The 20,753-nt window shown below is 39.2% G+C and overlaps 1 pseudogene; it reads right to left on the bottom strand.

Moving 5' to 3' along the window:
* Window positions 1-810: 810 nt before the first annotated feature.
* Window positions 811-1,492, bottom strand: LOC128109561 (60S ribosomal protein L7a-like; annotated as a pseudogene).
* Window positions 1,493-20,753: the final 19,261 nt, after the last annotated feature.

Raw genomic sequence — 20,753 nt, forward strand, 5'->3', positions numbered from 1 at the left:
GCTCACTGCATCAAGAAAAGTGATTGTGAAGCAAGGATTAACTCACAAGGCCACAGATGCTGTGAATTTTAAGGTACAAAAGATTTTAAGTTATTGTCCAATAGTGCTATCCTAATTCTCAAAACGTTAAGAGTACATGAAACCATGTTTTTCTTTATTGTCACAATCTTGCCAAATTGCTAAATATAAGATTTCTAAGTAATTTAATATAAGCAAAAAAATTAAATATTAAAGGATTTAAATGACGATTTAGAACATGGCATTAATGACTCTCACACTTCCTAGGTATTTGTAATTTCGCATTTCCCCCTTTGCTCCTCTTCCACGATTACATTGGAATTCCCAGTAAGCGCCTTAAGCATTAATTTCCTACATCTGTGCTAACAAAGTACCAGTACATATGTGGCTTAAAAGAACAGAAATGTATTCTCTCACAGTGCTGGATATTGAAAGCCAGAAGTCATTCCCTAGCAGGGTTCAACTCTCTTGAGAGTTGCTTGGCTAAAATCACTCATTCACAGGCTTCTAGCCTGTATTCTGCCTCCGTGTTTCTGTGTCTTAATCTCCCTTTTCTTTTCTTTAAAAAGTTTGTAATTATATTTATGTACAGGAAACTTAGCAGTATACATTTAACCCAGTTTAGTGGCAAGTTCTTTGGCCTTTGCAAACTTGGCAAATTGAGCCACAGATTTAGGACCCAGGATGTTGCCTCCCCAGTGGCAGCAGATCTGAAATGACTCATCATATCTGTCATTGTAATTGGTCCTCACAACTTCTATCAGCTTAGTCAGAGCACCCTTGTCTTCTGAGCTAACCTGTGTGAAGGCAACAGTGATAAATGTCTTCGTGTGGAACACCCCCCACCCCAGCCTGGCCTTTCCCTTGATGATGCAGTAGGGGACCCCCAGTCTTTTGACACAGGGCAGACAGGAAGACCACGAAGACCATCAGCTCAACAGGGTCTACATCGTGGGCAATTACCACCAGCTGAGCCTTCTTGTTCTCCACCAAAGTGGTGACTGTATTGACCCCCGCTAGGAGGACAGGTGGTCTCTTAGTTGGGACGTCCCCTTTGCCAGCTGCTTTCTTCTCAGCATGGGCCAACAGCCTTTGCTTCTTCTCCTGCTTTGTCTCAGGCCTGTACTCATGGGCAAGCTTACGCAGCTGGGTAGGCGTTTGCAGGTCCAGGGCCTGGGGGAACTGGTCAATGGCAGGAGGTACTTTGAGCCGCTTATAGAGGATGGCTCTTTGCCGCTGCAGCCTAATTAATGTAGGCGGGCCATTTGACAAAGCCTGTAAGATCTCTTTGGGGCTGAATGTCTTGCCCAATGCCGAAGTTCTTAGGCCTTTTCTCAAACAAAGGATTCATTATCTTTTTGGCCTCCTGTTTCTTCAGGGGCCAGGGCCATCTTCTTCCCCTAGGGCCACCTTTCCCTTGGGGATCTTGCTTGGCTGGAGGAGAAAGTCCTCTTCTTTTCTTAAGACACCTCATGCAATGTATGCTCATCTAAACTTGGTTACTTTTGCAGACCTTAGTTCCAAATAAGGTCACATTCACAGTTACTACAGTTTATGACTCTAATGAACTTTTTTTCAAGAGACACAACTCAACCGAAATACCCAGTCTTCCTTACCCAGTCTTCCTAAATAGTGTCCATTATTTCTCTGATGAATTTGATTCTACTGACCTTTCATTTTGAAGTTCCCTTTGCTGTCTCCCACAGTCCTGGCCTTTCTTTCTCATAGTACCTTCTGATCTTATTTCCACAGTTTCTTCTCTGTCTTCTTTGTTACTCTGTAACATGAATCTTAAAAGGTCTCATTAATAGAAAACTCGGAGCCAGATATTGGGGTGAGAGCTGAAAGAACGGAGAAGCAGAGCAAGCCAGCCACAAGTTCTTACCTCTATGAAATCCTCAGTCTAAAGAGAGAGAGTTCCTGTTTCCTCATGCCTTTCTGTGTCTTGCCACGTTACTTCCTGGGATTAAAGGCGTGACAGCATTGCCTGATTCTGTTTCTCTCATGTAGCCCAGTGTGGCCTTGAACTCACAGAGATCCAGATGGACCTCTGCCTCTCCAGTGATAGGATTAAAGGTGTGTGCCACCACTGCATGACCTCTATGTCTAATTTAGTGGCTGGCTCTGTCCTCTGATCCTCAGGCAAGCTTTATTGGGTTATACAATATATCACCACATTACTGCTTTGTCTTCTTGTTGACATTTCCTATATTGCAGACTCATGGCTTTGCCCTTAGTTACTTTTCTCTCACTGTCTCTATTACCAGGCATTTAATAAACACACATTGAAAACTATTTCTACTTCTGGTGATTTCTGGAGACTGTCTATGTAGGGTGAAAGCTAATCATAGTTCTTGATTTAGAGAAATTCCAGATAAAACCATAAAACATAAATGTGATGGTAATGGCATCCCTGAGTAGAAAATGAATATGATAAACAAAGCAAAAAGCCTGAAAAATAGAGAAGAACATCAATCTGAACTTTGGAAAAATAAGTAAAAGTTCATCACGAAAGTCTTGGTGAGTTTCAACCACTTGTATATTTTTATCATGATAAGATGGTTCAATTAATATATGGTTTGGATCTTCATTTCCACTCAGAAGTCCATACATCAAAGGCATGTCCCCAGTTATTGCTATATTGGAAGGTGGTGGAATCTCTGAGACATGAATTGTAGTGGGGAGTTCTCAAGTCACTGTGGCTGTATCCTCAAAGGTGAAAACGGAGCTCCAAGCCCTTCCTCATTCTTTCTACTGCTTTCTGGCCTGAGATGAGCAGTTCTTCTTTGTATGTATGTCTACTTGCTATTGTATTATATGTCTTTTTGCTATTTGTAAAACAAATAGGCTAATTGATCATGGACTGAAAACCTTAAAACTGTGTATCAAAATAAAACTTTTCTCTTTGTAAGTGGATTGTTTGTGCTTTGCATTGATAAATTATTCATAAGTGGTGGAGAGTTAATACAACTATGGCAGCTATTTGATACATGTTATTACATTAGCTTTTTGATAAATGGATATTAGCTTATCCATAAACTGTCAGTTTTAGAATACTTTTCAATTTATTGAATGATTGCAAAGAATACATATAATCCCTGTATACTGATGCTCAGTTTCTCCTCTTTTAAACTTCTGATATTACCATGCTGCAATTTCCAGCTAACACAATAATGACCCATGAAAATTAAATAACATGACACCTTGCTTGAATGTCCTTACAGTTAACCCAATATATGTTTCCCTGTGCTAGAATCTCATATAGGAAATCACAGTAAACCTAATCCTTTGTCTCCTGAAGCTTACTTGGACAGTGACAGTTGTTTAGACATTAGTCATTCTTTGATGACTTTGGGAAATATGATGTTTTGAATAACATCATTCAGAGTTGATGTTTTTCTCAGGATTAGTTTGGGTCCTGGATTTTTTGAAAAAAAAATTTAAATGAAGCACCAATATCATTCATTCCATCTTATCAGGGTTCACACTATCATCGGGAACACTGATGTTGTTCACTTGGTATTTCTGGATTTCTACACTATTGAGTGACTTCTCTCTTTGTTTTCACACTGTATTTGTTTGGAAGCAATTACTAATAACAGCTTCTACCAAAGAAGTTGGAAATGATGCTCTAGCACTTAAATGGAGAGTACTGCAAGTGATTTGTAATTCTTCCATAGTAGAAATTGTTTCTACTCTTCCAGTTGTTTATACATAAGTTAGCCAGTATGAACTCACAGATACTTAGTTAGTACTTTACAATAATCCAAAAATATTCAGATTTTGTGTGTGTATATTTTTTAGAGTTCCAGTCAGGACATTGGGATATCTTTTGAGTAACCTCAGTGTGATGCATAATTTCATGTTAAGATGACATAAGTTAAAGTCATCTGAGAGAAAGTAACCTCAATTAAGAAAATTCCTCCATAAGATCAGGCTGTAGGCAAGCTTGTAGGGTATTTTCTTAATTAGTGATTGGTGTGGGAGGGCGCAGTTCATTGTGGGTGGTGCTATCCCTGGGCTGGTAGACCTGTGTTCTATAAGAAGGTTGAGTAAGCCAGTAAGCAGAACTCTTCCATGGCCTCTGCCTCCAGGTTCTTGCCCTGTTTGAGTTCTTGTCCTGGCTTCCCTCAATCACGGACTGCAACATGGAAGTCTAAGCCTACTGTGGAATATTCCTTTACACTGTGTCAATACAACTTGCTGTGATTGGTTTAATAAAGAAGCTGACTGGGCAATAGCTGGACAGAATAAAGTTAGGCAAGAAAGCAACACTAGGAGAATGCTGGGAGGAAGAAGGGCAGAGTTTGGAGTCACCAGCAGATGCAGAGGGAGCAGGAGATGAATGTGTCATGCTAATAAAAGTACCACCACCACATGGCAGAGCATAAATAAGTAATATGGGTTACTTAAAATGTAAGATCAATTTAGTAATAAGCCTGAACTATTGGCTGAGCATTTGTAATTAATATAAGCCTCAGTGTGTTTATTTGAGAATGACTGTGGGACGGGAAAACTCTGCCTACATAAGCCAAATAAAGACTTTCCTCCCCAACTTTATTTTTTAATCACAGTGTTTCATTGCAGCAATAGAAACTCTAAGAAACTCAGTATACTTTTAGCATTGTCCTATAACATTTTTTAGCACTTCCCTATTTTCTGACATTACAAGATAATTGAGGTTTCTCTTTGGTATTTTCTACTAAGCCCTAAGATAAGACATTCAAGAAAGAGCCATGGTTACTTTTTCTTTTTAAAGGAATTTTGGAGAAGAAGAGATGACGTGATCAGTAAAGTGCTTTGCATATTATCACGAGGACCAGGTTTTGGATTCCCAACACCCACTTAAAAAGCTGGGTGTAATGATGTACCCTTGTTATCTCAGCCTTGGGGAGGCAGAAACGTGATCCCTGAGGCTGGCCAGCAAGTCTTGCTGAATAGGTGAACTCCAAGTTCAAGTGGTAAATATGATCAAAATACATTCCACACTTATATGAAATTATCCAAGAATAAATTTTTGAGTATTTTTAAAACATGCAAAGAAGGACGCTGAAGAGATGTCTCAGCAGTTAAAAGCACTTGCTGCTGTTGTAGAGGACTCAGGGCCAGCAGTCCAAAACAATCTGTAACTCCAGTTACAGTGAATCTGACATCCTCTTCTGGCTCTCACAGACAGTGAGCACATGTATGCCATACATAACCATACATACATGCAGGCAAAACATTCATACACATAAAGTAAATACATCTGTTTTTTCAAAATATCATAAAAAGGAATTGATTTCACTGGTGCATTTCCATATAAATGAGTCACTGTACTTTGTTCTAATTCATCATCCCTAATGCCACCAGCCATCATTCGTGCTTCCCTTCCTCGCCCCAATAGTCCCCACGCCTGTTTCCATGGTATAAGCCTTCTAGTGTCTTCTCTTTATCCTCATACATAATTTTCCTTTATATCTCATGATCTCCTTTCTGTAACATGAGAAGCCATAATAAAACCAAGATGTAGGTTGCTCAGAAAACTAAAAAACAGAGCAACACATGGCCCAGCTGTTTGTGGGTGCTTTTATTAGATAGTGGAATTAGAAAACATGATCTGCACATTGAACGTATACTGACACTAAGCTAAGGAGTTAAAATTTTAGCCCCTCTCAACTGACAAGAATTAGGAGTTGCATGTGTGTGTCACAATGTGTGAATAAATAAATATACATCTATAATAATTCCAAGGTCTTCCAATCTATATCCATATCAAGCTAACAGGAATTCAGACAAATGTTCCAATTCTATTTCAATGCTACACAGTTTCTTCTGGTCTTCTTCTTTGCTCTCTGAAGTCATTTTCCAACAGTTAGACTGCAAGTCCTTCATCGTTTGTAGTCCTACTCTACAGGCATAGTGCTTTCATGACTATTAGTCTCATGCAAGAAACAACTTCACTGACTAAAGTAATGTCTGCTTCTTTTTGCCTTTAGTCATATAGATTGAAGTAACTTTCTGCTTTATAGGTTAGAATCACTTCCCCTCCACTTTGGATTCTATCATGCTATTTGGAGTGCAGCTAATTCTCTTGTTAAAAATCCAAATTCCATCCTGAGATTCCCCACCTCCCCACTGATTTTTAAAACATGTTGATACATTAATGTTTATAATTTATGCTATAAAGTTTTCTAACATTTTTGACAAATACATATTATTGCATATACAGACCATTTCATAATGCCATCCTAAGGATGAGGAAAATAGATTTTTGTTCTATTTTATTTGTCTCTTTCTATGCATTCTTTTTTATATAGGTCTATCTTTTTTAATATTTCATATTCTTCCTGACTAAGAAAATGTTTCACATTTCTCTCGGATATTTTGGTGGTAGATTCCCTCAGATTTTGAGAAAATATATATCCTTCACCTTTCAAGGATAATTATCTTAGTTACTTTTCTATTGCTGTGCTAATACATCATGACCAAGACAATTTATAAAATAAAACATTTAATTTGGGGATTTTGATTTCACAGGGTGAGAATTTATGACTATCATGGCAGGGAGACAGGCAGCAGGCAGGCAGGCATGGTGCTGGGACAATAACTGAGGGCTTTCATCTGATCCATAATAAGGAAGCAGAGAGAGAGAGAGAGAGAGAGAGAGAGAGAGAGAGAGAGAGAGAGAGAGAGAGAGAGAGAGAGAGAGAGAGGACAACTGGCAATATCATGGGCTTTTATTGAAACCTCAAAGCTTACCCACAGTGACAGTCCTCCTCTAAGAAGACCACAAATCTTAATCATTCCTAATCAGTTTCACCAACTGGGGAGCAAGCACTGAAGTATGAGAGCCCACAGGGGCCATTCTCATTCAAAACACACAATAATTTTTGCTGGCTACAAAATTTTAGGCTCTGGAATATTCTTCCACTCTCTTCTTGTTTCTTGTTTGTTCAGATTCTGTTGTGATTACGATTTTTTTTATAATGACATCTATTGAGGAAACTGCATGTAGCATGTCACATAACAACTTATCGGACAAAACAAGGTTGATTTTGAATGAAGCTATATTCAGAATTCATACACAAGTTCCCATCTGGGAAGCTATTTGGAGAATATCTCAAAAAGCGGTAAAGACAAATTCTTGGTTCTTCAGCCACCAACTACAAAGAGGAGGCTCAACACCTAATGAGTTTCTTTGAATATTACAAACAGCAAATACTTCGGTGGGATTTTGCTACATTTTCTACACTACTGCAAAAGACAAGTAACTTTACCTCTACAGATAGTAGCCTTGAAATAATCCATATATAAGAATCACAAGTGCCATCCTAAAATCCACAGCACTTCACACCCCATGACATCACAATTCTCTTTATCCATCCTTAGAGCTGATTAAAGCCTTTTGTGAAACACCACAAATACCCTCTTAGCCTCTGGAATTCATTGCTCAAGTGCCTCTTCCTGCTCTGACAAATTGCCTCATTGACTCAAATTATCTCCACAGAAGTCAAGTCATGACTAGCCACTGGAAAAAGCAGAACTCAACTGCCCCGACAACGCACTCTTAGACACAAAGATACAGCTCACAGTTGAACAGCCAGCTGTAAGAGATGATGAACTCAGCACAGGGAAGCTGCCTTCCAACATAACGAGGGGCTGACATAGTGCCTGATTTGAATGCTCTGTAAAAGCAAGAAATGGTCTTCCTGGACTTAGAAGACAATGTTCCAATATTGACTAAAATTTACATCTACATAGATTTTTTTTTTGAGCCAACGTCAAGAGCCTAAAAAATGACAAGACTTGGTCATGTACTTGGAACAACAGTACTAAAACTTCACCCCTAAAAAACCAAAACTAAAATGTTGCTCAAAACTCAGTATTTCTGTTGCTTACTCAAGACAAAACAAAGGTGCTGTAATTTAGGTAAAATCTTCTTTACCATGTAAGTCAGTGAAGGACATACATTCTGTAACCCACAAGGCCTATATTCAAGTGCAGGAAGCTAATGAGAAACAATAATTCTAATGTTGCTTTCAAGGCCTTTCCTACTTCTGATTGCTTAAGCAAGGATTTCTGTAGAGCCAATTAACTAAATGTCCTCAGATCCTTTTGTTTACCAATGCTTGGACAAGGGAGTGGAACATGAGAAGAGTGTCCTTTCTATGTTTTCATAACAGTGTTGGTAATTACAGGTAATGTCATCATTCAGTATTTACTATGGCCTTTGAAGACATATGGATTTTTTAAAATGTAACCTTTAACCTCTAAAGGTAGCAGCAGAGATTGTATTGGTTAAGTCAAGAATGCCTTGTGGTATATCTGACTTTTTCCAAAGTGATTTTGGAGACTCCCTCCTGGACCTCTAAAGATTGCTTATGATCTTTTTGCACCTCTTGCTTTCATCATTTTAGACAAATGACAGTTTGATCCCTGAGAGGAACTGCACTGTTTAATTGGTTGGGTATGAGAAACCTTGTGAGATGGGTGTAAGGATAAGAAAGCGTAAAGTTCTCTTTTAAAAATTATAGGAATGTATACACGACTTCAGTTACCCTTACACAAATCTTTTGGGCAATGTTTCATAACCTGAATCACTAACAAGTTCAGGTCTGCTACCCATCACCTGATCTAGCCTTCTGATTTCTAGATGCTCCACTCCACTCTTTGAAAATGTTAATAGTATGAAAAATATGTGCAAGGTGGCAATCACTGCAAAGATACATAGAGAAAGTACCTATGAGCAAATATAGAAACCCCAGAAGAGACAGTGCAAATGCACATTGTAATCCAGCAACTGTGTGGAGGCCCAGAGAAGTTTCCTAGTAGGATCTGAGCTTGCTTTACCCAGCAGGGCTGTGTTAAGAGATGGCTTGACCACATGCGTGGTTACCAGGTGATTGGAAGGGTCTGCACTTGGCTGTGCTAGGGGGAGGTCTTTTGCTCCACCCCTTGGCATTCCTATAAAAAGCCCTTTCGAAGAGGCAGAAGGGGATGGTGGACGTTGATCCAGGCCAATCTGAAGCTTTCCTGTGTTTCTGTCTTGTCTTCTCTCCCCTCTATCTTTCTATCTAGGTATTTCTTATCCCTCTCTCCTCAAGAGTACCCTGGGAAAAAAGTGGGAGCAGGTCTCCCACACAACTGTAATAAAAAAAAAAATCCTTATCTATTGGAGGAAGATGGTACTATCCATGCTTCACTGCTCTCAGACATGCTGTGAAATCCACCAGAGCCATGTCAACCAAAACCAATAAAATTACTTATAGTTAATGAGTCCCCTCAGCAAAAATGGATAAACATGCATAGTTAAGAGTTACTTCCTAGCCCGGCGGTGGTGGCGCACGCCTTTAATCCCAGCACTCGGGAGGCAGAGGCAGGCGGATCTCTGTGAGTTCGAGGCCAGCCTGGTCTATAGCGCGAGATCCAGGAAAGGCGCAAAGCTACACAGAGAAACCCTGTCTCGAAAAACCAAAAAAAAAGTTACTTCCTCCTTTCTGTGTATTCCTATGTGCATCAGTCCTGTGTGACTACAAGACACTGGTTTGTTGTTGTTTGTTTGTTTCCTTTCTTTTGGGGCTTCCTCCCTTGACCAAGAGGCCATTTGCAATGGACACCCACTTGTTTTCTCCAATGGAGTCCCACTGGGTATATTAACTACACATAAGGGTAGACTATGCCCTGCCGCAGATGGCCAATGCAAAATTAATTCAGCAGTATTTGTACAGACTTGTCTCATATTGCTTTGTTTGAGCATTCTTTGTTTTACTCATCTCTTGCTTTGGGTTCTATATTATGGTTTCTGATTTTATATTTTTGTATGTTTGTGTGTATTTCTTGTGTGTGTGTGTGTGTGTGTGTGTGTGTGTGTGTGTGTGTGTGTGTTTAATATCCTGGTTTGTTTATTTGTCTGTTTTCTAAAGAGAGAGAAAGAAAGGGCATGTTGTTGGGTGGGTGGAAGGTGGGAAGGATATGGGAGTAGTAAGAGGAAGTGAAAGAGTTACCAGAACATATTGTATGAAAAATTTTAAATAAAAAAGGAAGGAAACAAAACAAAACAAAACGACTTCTCTCCTTCCCCCTTTAGTAAGCATAGCAAAGACTGTGACAGACCTGCCTGAGCCAGTCTGTGGAGGAAGGAGGCCTTCCCTGACGTCAGTGGTTCTGGTGTTAAAGACTTCACCCGAGCATGTGGCTTGCAGACCTTGGATCACAGAATGCTTGTTATTCAGTCTTCAGCAAGTTCTTGAAATGATATGCGTGCGTGTGTGCGTCTGTGCATGTGTGTGCATGCACTTGTGTAGTCATGAGTGAATTTTTTTTTTATTTTGCAATACAGTTCAGTTCTACATATCAGCCACGGATTCCCTTGTTCTCCCCCATCCCGTCCCCCTCACCTTCCCTCCAGCCCACCCCCTATTCCCACCTCCTCCAGGGCAAAGCCTCCCCCTCGGACTGAGTTCAACCTGGTAGACTCAGTCCAGGTAGGTCCAGTCCCCTCCTCCCAGGCCGAGCCAAGCGACCCTGCATAGGCCCCAGGTTTCAAACAGCCAACTCATGCAATGAGCACAGGACCCGGTCCCACTGCCTGGATGCCTCCCAAACAGATCAAGCCAATCAACTGTCTCACCCATTCAGAGGGCCTGATCCAGTTGGGGACCCCTCTGCCATTGGTTCATAGTTCATGTGTTTCCATTCGTTTGGCTATTTGTCCCTGTGCTTTATCCAGCCTTGGTCTCAACAATTCTTGCTCATATAAACCCTCCTCTTTCTCATTAATTGGACTCCCAGAGCTCCACCCGGGGCCTAGCCATGGATCTCTGCATCCAGATCCCTCAGTCGTTGGATGGGGTTTCTAGCACGACAATTAGGGTGTTTGGCCATCCCATCACCAGAGTAGGTCAGTTCGGGCTGTATCTCGACCACTGCCAGCAGCCTGTTGTGGGGGTATCTTTGTGGATTTCTGTGGGCCTCTCTAGCACTTTGCTTCTTCCTATTCTCATGTGGTCTTCATTTACCATGGTCTCCTATTCCTTGTTCTCCCTCTCTGTTGTTGATCCAGCTGGGATCTCCCGCTTCCCCAAGCTCTCTTTCCCTCGACCCTCGCTCTTCATTACCCCCACTCATGTCCAGGCTGTTCATGTAGATCTCTTCCATTTCTCCGTCATTGGGCGATCCCCGTGTCTTTCTTTGGGTCCTGTTTTCCAGAAAGCATCTTCAACAAATGGTGCTGGCATAACTGGATATCAGCATGTAGAAGGCTGCAAATAGATCCATATCTATCACCGTGCACAAAACTTAAGTCCAAGTGGATCAAGGACCTCAACATAAATCCAGCTACTCTGAACCTGCTAGAAGAGAAAGGAGGAAGTAGTCTTGAACGCATTGGCATAGGAGATCACTTCCTAAATAGAACACCAGTAGCACAGACACTGAGAGAAACAATCAATCAACGGGACCTCTTGAAACTGAGAAGCTTTTGTAGAGCAAAGGATACGGTCAACAAGGCAAAGCGACAGCCTACAGAATGGGAAAAGGTCTTCACCAACCCCACATCTGACAGAGGACTGATATCCAGAATATATAAGGAACTCAAGAAATTAGATATCAAAATGCCCAACAGTCCAATTAAGAAATGGCTATAGAACTAAACAGAGAATTCTCAACAGAGGAAAGTCTAATGGCTGAAAGACATTTAAGGAATTGCTCAACATCCCTAATCATCAGGGAAATGCAAATCAAAACAACTCTGAGATACCACCTTAAGCCTGTCAGAATGGCTAAGATCAAAAACACTGAAGACACCTTATGCTGGAGAGGATGTGGAGCTAGGGGAACTCTCCTCCACTGCTGGTGGGAATGCAAGCTTGTACAACCACTTTGGAAATCAATATGGCCCTTTCTTAGAAAATTGGGAATCAATCTCCCCCAAGATCCAGCTATACCACTCTTGGGCATATACCCAAGGAATGCTCAATCATACCACAAGAGCACTTGTTCAGCTATGTTCATATCAGCATTGTTTGTAATAGCCAGGACCTGGAAACCACCTAGATGCCCTTCAACTGAAGAATGGATAAACAAAATGTGGTACATATACACAATGAAATACTACTCAGCAGAGAAAAACAATGACATCATGAGGTTTGCAGGCAAATGGATGGATCTAGAAAAAAATCATCCTGAGCGAGGTAACCCAGACTCAGAAAGACAAACATGGTATGTACTCACTCATAGGAGGATACTAGATGTGGAACAAGGATGACTGGACTGCTACTCACATCACCGTGAGTGAATTTTTAAGTGTGTCAGGAACTAGAGGAGAGGCTTATTTACTCTTTTTTGGACCCAGTCCCACATCTATCACCCCAGTTATGATCTCCTCTGCCTGAACACCGGCCTTAGTCCACGCAGACCATCACTGCCCATTCTGTGGAGTAAGGAGAGTTCATAGGCCTTCTGCTGATCAGTTCATGATTTTTAACTGAAGATGGAATCTATATCTTTTGTTTTTATGACTTTCTATTTGGTATTTGTAATTTTTTAATCAATTTTAATTGTACCAACTTCCATATTTTACTAAGAATTTAACTGTTGTGTACATTTTCAAATATATCAGCTTGACTCTGTTTCCAACAGCCTCATTATTTAGTATTAATACTGTTTAATGTTGTATATTCTCAGTTTCTGATTAATCTTATCAGAGGCATATCTATTTGCTGGTCATTTCAAATTAATTACTCCGGAGTTTTATTAAATGTCTTTTTTAGCTTATTTTCTGTTATCCCTATTTCTCTTATTTCTCATAGTCCGTTGCTGTGTTTTTAACTACATGTTACTTTGCACCTTATTTCCACATTATTCTTTTCTAGCATTGAGGTTCATTGAGCTTTAATGGCTCTACTTATGTTGGAAGCTTCTATATGTTGTGTCCTTCAATGATATTATTGTGTGCTAGGTATGGATCTGTACTTTAGCCTACATCCCACCATCCTCTTTGCCTCCTATACCCTTTTTTCATTTATCTGTAATCTCTTCAACTGTTCTGCTTCATTTTAAATGTGTGTATTTCCAGGGCCTATGTTACAGACCTTCCCCTTATAGTCTCTATTTATGTGATCTTGTCTGTGTTGCAGTCTGGGTACCAGCACATATTGTTTTTTTCTTAATTCTATGGTCTGCAAATTTCAAAATCTGATGCCTGTGTAATTATAAACCTTTAGATTTTTTTTTTTACAATTCTTAGTGATTTTTGTCATTATCCAACTTTTAATTCTGAGAGTGAAAACTGTACTGACAAATACTCAATTTATGACCAAAGCTTGATTGTAATAAATGAAACAAATATGGAAGCCATTTGATTTAGCAAATGTTCATTCTTGTTCAGTTATTAGAACAAAACTGAAAAACAAAAAACAAACAAAACAAAAACAAAAACAAAAACAAAAACAAAAAACTAAACAACAAACTCTTAAAAAGGAAGCAGGACATGTAGTTGCCCGAGATGAGCAAGGCACTGGGAATGTTGCTCATCCAACTCAGTTTTTGTGTCAGTACTGCTTGTGTGTTGGACTATCATTGTCAAGTTGTATATTCATGATATGTAAGAATACAGCCAGCCTATTGTGTCCCTATTTGAGAATTTTAGGGAATGTATTTCGATCATATTCACCTCCTTACCTAACTCTTCCCAGGTCTGTCTCCCTTTGTCAGAGATTTTTATCCAAGTTTACCAGTTTCAGAAAGTTAGCACTGATTGACTGAGTCATACATCAGCAAGAGGAAGAAGAGTTCATAAATTAGTAAATCAAGCAACCTGGCTTTGTGATTTTTGCATGTATACAGGATTCAGATAAAAGAACATCAGATTTCATTTACAACATAAAATAAAAATAACAAATATTTATAACACCTATTTATATTACAACATTTTGTATTTGTTTATGCTTTTTTTTTTATTTATTGTACTGCTTTTTAATAGTCTGCTTTGGAAATGAGAATGCATTTCGCCTTTGCCTGCAGACCTGTGACATCTGGAATGTGACTAGTTGACATGACAGGAGGGATGAGGTCTGTCAAACGACACAATAATTTAAGGCTTGTGTCTAACAATCACACAAATCCTTGTAATTTCCGTTTCACTGCCCAACACAGGTTTCATGGATATATTCATTATCCTCACTCTAAAGTACAGTTCTTATGTCTCTAAAATGTTTTTTTTTTACTAATTTTAGTAGGTTTAACATTTTTCTATGATGCCAAGGCTTTTTGCAAATCCATCATTGAATTTCCATTTTTCTAATATCACTTTTAAATCTAAATGGGATCCCTTTTTTTTTTTTTTTTGCTACACGTGCTTTTTAAATATGGCTCATCAGTTAAAAGGATCTTAATTTTGATCTATCTTTTTCCCCAACTTCTTTTAGGACAAGCATTTGGACACCACTTGATTTCTTTCATATTCATGAGTTTATTTCTTTTATTCTAAAATGTCAAGATGAGTCATACTTTTTTCCTTAAAGACTCTAAAAACAATATCACAGTATTTTCAAGCATATGATTGTACATAAGAGCCTTGTCCTTCATTTCCCCCTTTCTGTGAGTTTTCCCTGGGTATTCAGAGGATACCTTTTACCTTTCAATTACGTTTTTCCAACTAGACAGTATGAAATGGTTGAAGTATTTACTATTCTCTACTAAGGGAAAGTTGTTAGTCTCTGACATTATGAGAAGGTCCAATATTCACCACCTTCTTTACTTCTTATGTGCACACAGAGAAAACGGAAAGTTATGTTCCTATTATAAAGTATGTATTCCTGTGTAGGTAAACTGACTTACAAATCTTTTTTGTTGTGTCTGTATTTGAGAGACCCACTAAGTTTAATTAGAGTTTCTTGCCTGAGCATGAATGGAGGGCCATTTATTGGGGTTTGGGTAACTTACCAGAGGCTACACCACTAAAGAATATGACTCCTCCTGTTCTGTCAGCACATTAACTGCCATAACCACTCAAGAAGCTATGGCACCACTCTCTAATCCATTCCTGAACATGGGCTGATTTGGTGCAGGTGCTTGACAGGTAATGACAGCTGCTGTGAAATTATTGTTGCAATGGGGATGCTATATCCAGAAGACAGCATTTCACATGATTACTGCAGCCTTTAATGTTTTTTTCTTTTTTTGCATGCTCTTTGAGTCTTGGAGGGGGTGATATAGTTGCCCAGTTAGTCCCGAGCACTCAACAGTCACTTACTGTAGTGGTATTGTGTTCCCCAAAATATTGTGCACCCTAATACACTTTTCTGGGGTCAGAGAATAGAACAGCCACAATATTAAACATAGAGGTTAGGAAGTGGTAGCACATGCCTTTAATCCTAGCATTCCAGAGGCAGAAATCCCTCTGGATCTCTGTGAGTTCAAGGCCACGATGGAAACAAGCAGGCATGGTGACACACGCCTTTAATCCCAAGAAGTGAGCCTCTAATCCTAGGGATTGATGGCAGATAGCAGAAAGGTATATAAGACGTGAAGACCAGGAACTAGAAGCATTTGGCTGGTTAAGCTTTCAGGCTTTCGAGCAGCAGCTCATCTGAGATTCATTCTGGATGAGGACTCAGAGGCTTCCAGTCTGAGGAAACAGGATCAGCTGAGGAACTGGCGAGGTGAGGTAGCTGTGACTTGTTCTGCTTCTCTGATCATTCAGCATTCACCCCAATACCTGGCCCAGATTTGATTTTATTAATAAGACTCTGTAAGATTCATGCTACAACTTACTTTGAGAAGTTGTGAGTCTCTACATTAAGTACTGTCCACCTCAACCAGAAGTTTCTCTGATATGCTGAGTCACACGTATCTACAGCTACAAACATAAATATTTAGAAGGTATTTTAATAACATATTTGTTTAATGATGTAACTGTAGAAGATTATTTTCTAGGACCTTTGGCATCCCCAGACATGGGCTTTAGGCCAGGTTTAAACTGCCATGAATAATTTTTCTCCTAAAGAGTGGACCTCAACTCTGATCAGAAAGCAATTGCTTTCCCATAACAGGAATGCCACTATTGCAGCACAGGCAGGTCTTGTTTTGTGGGTTAGTGTTATAGTATGCAGAGTTCATAACTTATTAGAGACCATTGATCACTTTCCTCCCTCAAGGGGCTGTATATTACCTTCTAACACTATGAGTATTAATCACAAGGTAGGAAGGTTCCAGTTCAGTTCCAGCTTGACTTCTCTGTGTCATATAACTAAACTATATGATGTCTTCAGCAATAAGGTCTTATGATCCATTTCTGGTAAGAAATCAAGAACAATGACAATAGCCTATATTGTTTTGGGGGTCTCTAGGGCCTCCTTGACTAAGGATTCATGGGGGAGGTATCTCATACATGGCTCTGGAACTTTTATTTCATAACACTGTGCCTTTAGAATGTCATTATATATTTCTGGAGAGTACTTTTATTTACATTTGTTATATTTTATATTTTAAATTAATGATACATTTTTTGGTTGGCCTATAAAGTAGTTTCTTTTTTTTCATATATCATTAGTTCTGGCTAACTGTCCCGATCATCACCACTTTCCCTCAATTCCTTACTTCATCTCAGTTAAGAATCCCCTGCCCCAAGTGTTCCCCCTTTCTTTCATATCACCAGCTCATATTTGAACACTTGGTCCCTGTCTGGTGTCACTATTTGGGGAAGTTCTAGAATCTCTGAGATGAAACTCTTACCTGGCAGAGTTGGGTCGTTGGGTGGGTCTTTGGGGTATATGGTTACAGGCTGCTTTGTGGATTCTTTCTCTTCTTTCTGGTCTGAAGTGATGCAAACAGAACTTGTAGACCACAAAATCACACTGCCATGGTGTTCCACCTCACCACACAGAGCCAAGGAATCACAGTCTGACCCCTCTGAACCCATGAACCAAAGTAAATAACTCCTTTCAAATTGCTTTTATTAGGTGTTTTTTCACAGTTATGTGAAAGTGCCTAATATAGAAATTGGCAGAGAAGTGGGATTGTCATTGAGAATAAATTCAGCCATGTACTTTTTAGATTTATAACAGTGGCTTGGAAGAGGAATTTGGAAATTTGGAGAGGTAGGCTAGAAAATCCCGGGAATGCTATAATCAGGATTTAATGGATGATTTTAGTGGGGTTGTAGAAAGCCAAAATGACAGTAGAAATGCAGCTAGTAATATCTATATTCAATACAATTCAAATACGGGGAAATCTCTATTGGGAATAGGATTAGAAGCCATTCATTTTATATTCTGGTAGAGATTCTGTCTCCATTTTGTCCGTGTCTAGTAAATCTGAGTAAAAATGGATTTAGAAATAATGGACTAATTTGTCAGAGACAATTACATGATAGTGAAACATGGAGGGTTTGAGACAATTATTGCTGATTGCTTTTAGCAAGGTTTATAGTGACGACTGGAAGAAAAAAGCAGAGGGAAAAGATGTGAGAAACACTCAGTTCAAAGAGAAGAGAAGGAGTATATAAAGGTGAAGAAAAAGAAGCCATGATTTTTTAAACAGATCAATACCATTAAAGAAGAAACAACTACTTAAAAATAAAACAATAAAGTGGGGTTCTGGGAGGATATTTGGGAATAGATTAGAAATTAAGTTCAATAATAGAATTATAAAAGACTTTGTCTTGATGAAAGAGTACATTAAATACATTCTGTTCTAACGGGGTAGTCTAGAGATGGATTTTGTTTTCCTTTTTTCTGTCTTCAGACATTTAGGCTCCTGTATCCATGGTCGATACAGTGCCTGGGAAATTCCTGAGCTGACAGCAGAATTTGTTGACATAAATGTGATATGGATTTTGCAAGAATGAGGAATCCAAGAGTTTGGGGGATTATGGAGGCTTCTACCAAGGTTCCCAGTGAAAGTCTGTGAAGCCAGGCAATGTATAGCAAGCTTGAATTCCCTGAAGAAACCTCCAGAGAGGAAGGTGGATGAAGTTGTGGGGGTAAATTTTAAGCCAGAGTAAATAACCCCAAGATATTGAAGACATCAGAGCTGTGAAACTCTGTTTATGAAAACTGTAGGCATTGAGTGGAGCCAGGCCAAGACAAATGCCAACTGGACCACAGCCGAAGAAATACCATTGGAGCTGCACAAGCCTTTTAAAACTCACATGACGCTCTTTTGTGCAGCGGTCCTGGACATTAAGCTGTAAGGATTGATGTTTGCCACATTTGGATTAGGTCTTGCTTCTTTCCAACACTTCCTTTCTTGTGTCTCTTGCCCTCTTGTCATGTGGATGCTTGCTATGTATCATTGTATGTGAGAATTTATTCATCCTTTTTTGTTTTGTTTTTGAGTAACTCACTATTAAAATAATTCCTTGAGTTTCAGTAGATATTCTAGACTTAGATTTTTGAACAGTGTTGGGAATGTTAAGACTATGTGAATATTTTACATGGGCCTAGAAGCATTTTGTATTATGAGATGGCCATGAACTTTTGTGGGCCAGTATTATAATGCTATGGTTTGAATGAAAAATATTCCTATAGGCTCCTGCAGGCAGGCCTTTCCACCACACCCCCCATTGGACCTTGCAATCTAAAAGTCCCACTCTACCCTCCAAACCCACCCATCCCCGACAATCTCAGTGACTCCTTGAGACACAGACTCTGCAAGCACCAATTGGACCAGGAAACACTGCCTACACTAACTGGACCACAAGCTGAGACATAGACACCACCTACATCAATCACAGGAAGAGTGCTCCCTGGACACACTGACACCATTTGCACCAATTGGAGGAGGAGATGGGTAGAAGCTAGTGCTAGTGCAAGAATACATTAAACAACATAAAGAGCAATATGGCACCACCAGAACCAAGCAGCTCTACGACATCAAGACCTGAGCATCCCAATGTAGAAGAAGCAGAAGAAAACAACCTTACAAAAAGCTGGAAGAGGAAATACAAAATTCCCTTAAGGAAATCAAGAAGAAGACAAACAAAAAATTGGAAGAAATCAATAAATCCCTTAAGGAAAGGCAAGAAAACCAGGAAAATATAATCAACAGGTGAAAGAAACAGTTCAAGTCTTGAAAAGTGAAACAGAAGCAATAAAGGAAACACAAATCAAGGGAATTCTGGAAAAGAAAAATTTGAGTAAATGAACAAACTACAGATGCAAGCATAACCAACAGAATGCAAGACATGGAAGAGAGAATCTCTGGCATTGAAGATATGATAGAGGAAATAAATTCATCAGTCAAAGAAAACATTAAACTCAACAAAGTCAAAACACAAAACATCCAGGAAATCTGGGACACCTTGAAACGACCAAACCTAAGAATAATATATATAGAAGAAGAAGAAGAAGAAGAAGAAGAAGAAGAAGAAGAAGAAGAAGAATACCAGCTCAAAGGCACAAAAAATACATTTAACAAAATCATAGAAGAAAACTTTCCCAACATAAAGAAAGAAATGCCTATGAAGATACAAGAAACTTACAGAATGCCAAATAGACTAGGCCTCAAACTAAGTCTGCTTGCGACATAATAATCACACCACTAAACATACAAAATAAAGAAAGAATATTAAGAGCTGCAATGGAAAAAGGCCAAGTAACATATAAAGGCAGACCCATCGGAATAACACTCAACTTCTCAATGGAGACTCTGAAAGCCAGAAGGTCTTGGACAGATGTATGTAGACACTAAGAGACCATGGATACCAGCCCAGACTATTATACCCAGCAAAACTTGAAATCACTATAAATGGAGTAAACAAGATATTCCATGAGAAACGAGATTTAAACAGTACTTACCCACAAATCCAGCCCTACAGAAAGCATTAGAAGGAAAACTCCAATCTAAGGAAATTCGATGCACCCACAAAAACACAGGCAATAGATAATCCCACACCAGCAGATACTCAAGAAGGGAAACACACACCACCATTACCACCAGCAGCACCACAAAATAACAGGAATTAACAATTACTTGTCATTAATAACTCTTAATTTCAATGGACTCACTTGGCCTACAAAAAGAAACAGGCTAACAGAACTGGTATGAAAACAAGATCCACCCTTCTGCTGCATACAAGAAACACATCTCAACTTCAAAGACAGACACTACCTCAGACTAAAGGGTTGGGAAAAAGATTTTCCAATCAAATGGACTAAAGAAGCAAGCTGGAGTAGCTATCTTACTATCTTGCAAAATAGACTTCAAACCAAAATTAATCAAAAGAGATGGAGGAGGACATTTCATATTCATCACAGGAAAATTCACTAAGATGAAGTCTCAGTTCTGAATATTAATGCCCCCAATATAAGGGCACCCACGTATATAAAAGAAACATTACTAAAGCTTAAATCACAATCAAAACCCACACACTAATACTGGAAGACTTCAACACCCCACTCTCACCAATGGATAGGTCTGCCAGACAGAAACTTTTACAGAAAAATAAGGGACCTAACAGAAGTTATGACTCAAATGGACTTAACAGACAGCTGTAGAAAATTTCACCCAAACACAAAACAATATACCTTCTTCTCAGCACCTCATGAAACCTTTCCTAAAATTGACCACATACTCTGTCACAAAGCAAATCTCAACAGACAGAAAAAAATGGAATAACCCCCTGTATCTTATCATATCACCATGGCTTAAAATTAGAATTCAATAACAACACAAATTACAGAAAGCCTACAATCTCATGGAAACTGAATAATGCTCAAATGAATCACCACTTGGTCAAGGAAGAAATAAAG

This window comes from Peromyscus californicus, unplaced genomic scaffold (assembly GCF_007827085.1).
Source record: "Peromyscus californicus insignis strain IS unplaced genomic scaffold, ASM782708v3 Scaffold_14__1_contigs__length_90479793_seg_2, whole genome shotgun sequence".
Lineage (NCBI taxonomy): Eukaryota > Metazoa > Chordata > Mammalia > Rodentia > Cricetidae > Peromyscus > Peromyscus californicus.